Genomic DNA, 7,381 nt, shown 5'->3' with positions numbered 1-7,381 from the left:
GTTTTGGCAGCTTGTGATGTGCCGCAGGTCTCACACGGAACATGGTCTCACATGGAACATTTTTCTTGAAGAAGTCCTACATTCCCATAATCAAGGAGCTGCTTAATTCTCTCCAGTCATGCCTCTCAGTTAGTAGTGTGGTTAACACGCCTCGTTAGGGAACAGAAGCACATGCATGAACCTGGCTCGCAAAGACTACCTGCACGCCAGCCGGCCCCAGCTCCTCCTGCCTTTGACACCAGACAGTAACTGGCAGCTGGAGGCGACAGCAGCTGAGTCACCCCCTCGTCTGCTGTCTGCCATGGAAATCACTGCACCTTCACTGCAGTGGCTGGAAGAACTGCTTAGACTTCGGTCGCATCTCAAAACACTCAACTCCCCTTAGCTTCATTAATAAAAGAAAAATAAGCAACCCCCCCTAAAGTCCCCACTTGAAAAGTCTGTGTTTAGGTCTTGGAATTACAGACAAAGCCGGCAAGCTAGATCCTCAAAGGCACCAGCACCAGAAAACAAGAGAATCCCCATCCAGGCAATTTTTTAAAATTGTATTATTTGTAAGCTAACAATCTGGGGTCTGCCTGTTGGTCTTTGAAGGACCGGTTCTAGCTGGGTTTTGCAAGAAAACAGCGTTATACCAACAGCTCTAGTGACTGAGGCTCTGGCTGCCCACAGCACTGCGAAAGGCAAACTGACAGTGAAGTCTTTTGTGACAACAGAAAACTACCTCAAGTGTTGCCACCTCCAGGCATGTTGGTGTCACCCTCCAGCAGGTAGTTCCAGAAGGACCAAAGGTCTTAGGATAAGCCACAGCAACACAAGACCAGCAGCTTGATGGCTTGTTTATCTGTCAAACGTGGAAAGTCCTCCAGTCTCTCAACAGCTGAACATGCTCCTTGGCCGCAGCAAGCAACCTTTTGTTGCTTAGTCTTGAGTCAAGGCCTTTTCTCTAACTCCCATCCCATTTCTCCCCCTAGCTCCCAGTCCTTACCTAGATCTGCGGTTTAATCATTCTGGTTTCTGCCCCGTGCTGCCTTCCCCAGCTCACCTTCCCCTCTTGACAAGCCTGCTCCAACCTGCCCCATCTCTACATGCCCCTGATTGCAGGCAGCAGTTTTTATCACAGATTCAGGGACTTCCAGTATAGATTCTCTCTGGTCACATCCTTGCCTTGGCTGTGTGTCTGACAGGACTATCAAGCCAGACGCCCACCCCTTTTTGCCCAAGCCCTCAGCTTCTGTGGTTCTCGATTTGAGCTGATGTTGAAAACATCCAAACCCCATTCCTGCTCTAGCTGCTGGGCACAGACCGCAGTCCTTGCCCTGACATGAAAGCAGATTTAATGCTTGAAGTCACAGGAAGCTAGTGCATTCCCCTGAAAGCTGCAACACCACCACCAATTCATTTCAGACATTTTCCTCAGTTATTAGATGGCCGTTTCCAAAGGCTACTCAAGCAAGTAATAGTGGGGTTCGTATGAAAAAGGTTCTGCTGTCTCACAGACAGTACCTCTTTCATCAGCCCCTTGACACTGCGCTCCAAGCAAAATCCCAAGAAATTTGAAACAATACATATAGTTTCTCCTGCAGTTTTGGAAATAAGAGCAGAGTTGAGCAATTTCCTCCGATGGCTGAACTCTTGTCTGTAAAGCCGGAACAACTTCCCAGCCATAAGAGAAGCAGTATGGGTTTGCTCTTGTTGTCCTATCAGCACCACAGTGCTAACACTAGTGGGAATCTGTATTTGTGGTTCCCCAAACCTTCTCCCCATACAAATAATTGTATGTTCAGGACAAAAATTAAGCCTGAGATAGAGAGGGGCACGTACACTTGTTAGAGCACTTCCAGATGCTGCTATGGTCTTGACAGACACCAAGAAGCTCACTTAGGGTGTGATTTCCAAGTCCAACTTCTCTCTCAGTATTTTCAGCCCTGGGCAATCACTCCAGAGCTTGGCTGTTTAGAACTTGAAGAACCCCAGGGTGCCCAGGAAGAGAGTGACCTGCAGGGACCTCTCTGTCCAGTTACAACTCGTGAGTCAGAAAAATCAAAGGTTAACACTCCCGCAGGCAAACTGAAACCCACTCGTACATCCACCATACAGAGAGAATGATAGTGAAGTGATTACAACGCCACTTCAGCAGAGGTTTCCAGAATAAACCTCTTTCTAAAGACATCGACAGGGACACATTTTCCCAGTCACAACTGTTTATGCAACTGAATTTTATTTTAGAGTCTCTAGCGATAAAAACCAGCAGCCTGAAAGTCTTGCTTTCTTTTTCTCAAGACGTTGTTAAAGGCCGAATTTGAGACAGAAAGGGAAAGCACAAATCCAAAAAAAACGCACAACTGCCAAAAACCCAGACCAAAGCCCACAGCTCCCTGGCATTATTTTGTAGCAGAAGTTGCATGAACTTCTAAGTGGCAAACCACAGAAGTTGCCTCATATGATGAGCCTTATGATCAATACAAACATATATAATTTTAATTCAGCCCCTCCTCCACACTGCAGCACCACAACAGTATTACACGGGCTCAAATGAAGCATAAAATGGATGTCGTCACCGTCCATTTTTAGATACGTCGCATGACATCTATTGGCTTTTTTCCTGGAAGAGCAGGCAATACTAATTGTGTCTATTGCCTTACTGCTAACACAGATAGTGCTGTCCTTAACTGCAGCCCCCAAAACACGCTGGAGTTCACAGAAGGCAAACCAATGGAAGTTTACTGGGAAAACTTCTCCATTATTTTAACTTCAGCTGCAAACATTAAGATGAGCTTTCCTGCGCCTTGCTCAACTACAGAGATGCTTGTATTTTTTAGCATATTTACATCTTTTAACACAGGTTGCTGTTCACAACTTCAACTTGTTTCATCTTTAGTTAGTTCTTGGAGCGCACAGTATCATCTCTCTTAGGACCAGTCTGATCATCATAGAAATCTCAAAGATAGAGACACGAACACTGAATACTTCAATTTTTTGGTCAACTTCCCTCTCCCCCCTCAAAACCTCTTTCTGCAGAAGAGATTCTGTTTAATGATAGGCAACAATTTGAACAACTATGTGTTGGATTTTCTTGTATTTAGCACCCCTTTCTGCCTTCCCTGGATCCACAGCAAGCATAGTCTGTGCAAAGGCACACAAGCATTCTGAAAGGCGGTCAAAACCCTGGCTTTTGTAACCATCAATTATACCTTAATATACCAAATAAACACTTTAACTTGCGCTTTCATTTTTAGAGTGACTTCTCCAACCTCCCCCTTTACACATTCTCCCTCCCCCCATGCAAAAGCAAGAAGAAAGCATCTTTAGAAGAAAAATGAAAGTCACTAAAATACTTGTCTGGGTAACCAGCAGAGGAACCAGGAATCAATGAATTATCCGGAACTCGCTTGTTTATTGGAAAGAGAGGGAACGTTCAAGTCAACAGTGCTCTCATTCTTCTTTCTGCAACACAGTGCCTGCTGGGCAGGGTTTGTTTGCACTGAGGTTTTGTATTAGAAACACACACACACTTAGATAAATATGATTTTGTTTATCCAGGATTTCTTCTGTCCTGTTCAGTGCATAAATTCCACAAACCTGTGCTGAAAATACTAAAGAGGGTGAAAAGTGCCTGTGCCCAGCACTCAAGAACCACAACAGGTGCCTCCGAATGGCGGACTGCCATGCTGGGCATAGTCAAAAGACTTGTCCTGAAACCTGCTCGAATCAGGTCCTCTTCAAAACCTACCAGGAGAACGCTGGGTACATTAAGACTGGACCCCAAAGGAGCCACCTCGGAGAGCAGGAAATGCTCCCGCTGTCTCCTGCTAAGCCATTCCCCAGCACATTTCCAAGCAAAGAGAAGTGATCTTCCTTCCTGCCCTCTTCCCTTTTCCCCACCTCGTGCCTCTTCTCCATGGAAATCTCTCGAAGAGCATTTTTGATTCTTACAGGCAAAAATCACATCCTGACTCCTGCCAAGGAAATAAATCCCATGTGTCTACAAAGCCTAAGCTACAAACCAGTTGCTGAGGGATGACCATTCCCAAAAGACTGAAAAAATGGGTCTTCTGCAGCCGACGGCAGGAACTCATGCTCTCCGTAGGTCACTCCTGACCCCGACACGGGAGCAGCCAGCGTGCTGCAGGACATGCTGCGGCTGCGCCCAGCAGACACTGTTGTGCCTCGAGTCACAGGCCATAAGTGCAGCGTCTGAACAAGCTGCCGTTTCGTGTGCTGTCCCCAACATAGGTCACCTATACGAAACTCATTTACTTGGGTTAATTGACTTATATGTGGAGCAAGAGGATAAATAAGCCCGGCAGTGTGTTACTTCCATGGTTCAGGGCAACACTTTGTGGCTGTGCGTTACAGAGCAACATCATGCATGGCAAAAGCTGCTTAACAGGACATTTCCCCAGGAAGCTTTACAAAACCCGTACTTTCTACTTTCACACTAGACCCCCAAGCTTCACTGCCTGAAGGGCCACTGCATCCCACACCCACTATGCTAGTGTCCTACCCTGCTCTTCCCAGTGGGCCACACCATAGCAGCAGCAGCTTGGTAGGACCAAGAGCAGCACCGCACGGTCCCCCAAGCACACCTGTGCTCAGCAGCCCTCACCACAGCGAATTTCACGACAATCAGATGCTTCCCCAGTTTGCTGCAACCCCCAGCCATACCCTCCCTTTCCTCACTACCAAGACTCCAAATTCTTCTCCTGAGTTGAGCATCTCCAGCTCGCTTTTTCACAACATCCAACAGCATTTAGAAATCCTTTTCCAGGACTGGAAATGCAGACCACACAATTACAATAAAGAGTTCTGGGATCTTATCTGTACCACTCATGATGACTCACGTGACTCATCTTTGAAAACAGTATTGCAGGAGCACCGAAACGCATGTTAAAATTATTTGTTTTGTTTTAAAGTGAGCTACAGGAGAAAAAGGACGTGGACAGTCACAGAGTCACGTGCAGCCCACACTGCAGTTGGACAGGCCTAGTTTTGACAGTGCGAGACGCATGTAGAACTAAATCATTCCATACCCAAAGAGATATGGGCTTGTGGGACTGAGCTCTCTGTTAAGAAAACATTCCAATTTGAATTTTAAAGATAATATGTTGTAGCTGTACAGCTAAAGCTAGATATATGAGACTGGTGCACCTGCACCACACGGTGCCAGTAACTGAACTCATGCTGAAAGAGTAAACTCACTCTCCTTCAGGATCTCCAGTCAAGATCCAACCAAACAAGTATTTTTGTGAATAACCAAGGAAACAGGACAGAGTGTGTTTGAAGGCAGAAGTCAGCAGGATACAAAGAGGCCCTTTTGAAAATAAAACTGACTACTCTCTCCATTTTTAAAATGGAAACAAGTAGACTGTCATCCATTTCTACCCAATCATAACATCTTCCTGCCCAACATTTCTTTCTACTGATAATTTGTTACATCTTCAGATTTTTCTGATCTATTAAAAAAATTAAAAAAAAAAAAAAATCACCTGACTCATTTGGATTTTTTTAGCTTCTTAGTGTCTCCCTTTAGCAGCTGCAGAAATGTAATTTACAGGCTCTAAAAAATGAGCTGCTTTGAAAACTTAACTTTTTAAACAGCTCAGAGGAGATGGCTGTCATCCTTTCATTTCCAAGTAGCAGTCTGTGTAGATTTTAGTACAATCAATTCGTGTCTATGTCATGTTTCATTTTCATGCTTCATTTTACAAGCCCACTAATCAGACTAATGAGGTTGAATGTGAAGAAATCCCTTTGTTTCAAGCTGAACAGCCTCTGAAACCACAGTTATAATGGTCTGTCTTTGCTTATTCAATTCCTGTTTGCAAGTAATAGCAAAAAAAAAAAAAAAAAAGGACATTACAGAATTTTTCTGTTAAACCTTAAAAGGCAGAAAGCCATCTTATTACAACATCCCATGCAATTTACAGGAGCTGAGGCTGTATATTGATGTAACGGAGTCACAGTGCCCTCCACTTTGTGAACACGCTTAAATAAAAATAAAATCTTATTAACTGCTTTGGTAGGATCACAAATACATTCCGTATGTTCCAAATCGGTGGCTAAAGACAGTCCAATGAGCAAATAAATGCCTTTCTGCAGGCAGCAGGGAGTTTGTGCTGTGCTGACCACGCTCCCGCGCAGAGGAGCCGATTCCCCCCCGTGTCTCTGTACAACATGTCTAGGACCTGGGTAGGGACTGGGACCTTCCTGGTTCGTTGGCCCATCTACACCATGAGCCACACGTATAGAGATAATCCACGGCAGGAGACAGAAGCTAGAAGCGGAGATGGAAATTCCCACTCGGGGATTCATTACAGAGCCATCCCAGGCTGCAATACAAACCCGCCAGTGCTCCTCGGAGTTTTTTGTCACGAGTCAATAGGAGTACAGAGAGACACACAAAGAGACTTACAAGGGAATACACGCAATTACGGGATGGTGCCACAAAAGGCGACACTGTCAACCCCCACACAACTCCAATAAACTTGAAATTGTAATCTCAAAGCAGTCTTGGCTTGAATTTGCTCATTCTTGAGTATCTTTTTTGATTAATATCACATGCAAATCTCCATCCCACCCTTGTTTTGGAAAGCAAAGCAGTAGTCAGTAGTCACAATATATGATAGTAATCAGAAAAAGGCTTGTTTCTGACCCTCTAAATGCCAAGGTAGCTGCCCAGTCCATCTGTTGAGCAAGTGGCAAGCACACTGCAGAGTCAGGAGGTCACAGAGCACTCCACCTTTACCATCAGGGTTACTATGGGCGTCACTAGACCTGCTCAGTATGAATATATAAGGTTCAACTGTGTTTCAGAGCTGCCTGAAAGATGCTGGCTATACCTGTAAGAGGGCATGAAGATGGGGCAAGGTTATCTTTTTTTAGCCTGTAGCATGATGACAGCACAACAAACACAGTTCCATGGTTTAAATCTGGGAAAAGGATGGCTCCTATTCAAAGCATAATGCTTCTATAGACAAAACTCAGGCAACCCATTTCCTCCTAAAGCCATAAGCCAAACACAAGAAATAAACTCCTGCCACAATACACCCCAGGCTATGACAGAAGCTTTAAGTCCTTCACACGTCACCTGTAACACCCCGAGTCAAGAGTCAGTGGGGCTTTAGGGGATTAGAGGTACCAATCACTAAATCTCCTGTCCCCAACCAGTCCATTGAGATGGGGTGAAGATTTATCATGCCACAGCAAGGGCCAACACCACCTCCACATGGGCTCTGCCTCGTTAACCTTCAGCACTTTCCTAGGGGAAAGGAGGACCATCGCTAGTGAGAAGACAGAAGGCGGCTGTTCACCTCCTGCCCTTTCCCACTCCTGGGACAAAGACACCCATTGCCTAGCAGCACCCTCCGTACCAGGTGGA

Source organism: Leptosomus discolor, chromosome 2, assembly GCF_034619465.1.
Source record: "Leptosomus discolor isolate bLepDis1 chromosome 2, bLepDis1.hap2, whole genome shotgun sequence".
NCBI classification, from domain to species: Eukaryota; Metazoa; Chordata; class Aves; order Leptosomiformes; family Leptosomidae; genus Leptosomus; species Leptosomus discolor.
The sequence above is the reverse complement of the archived record's forward strand: the minus strand, read 5'-3'. Positions refer to the sequence as shown.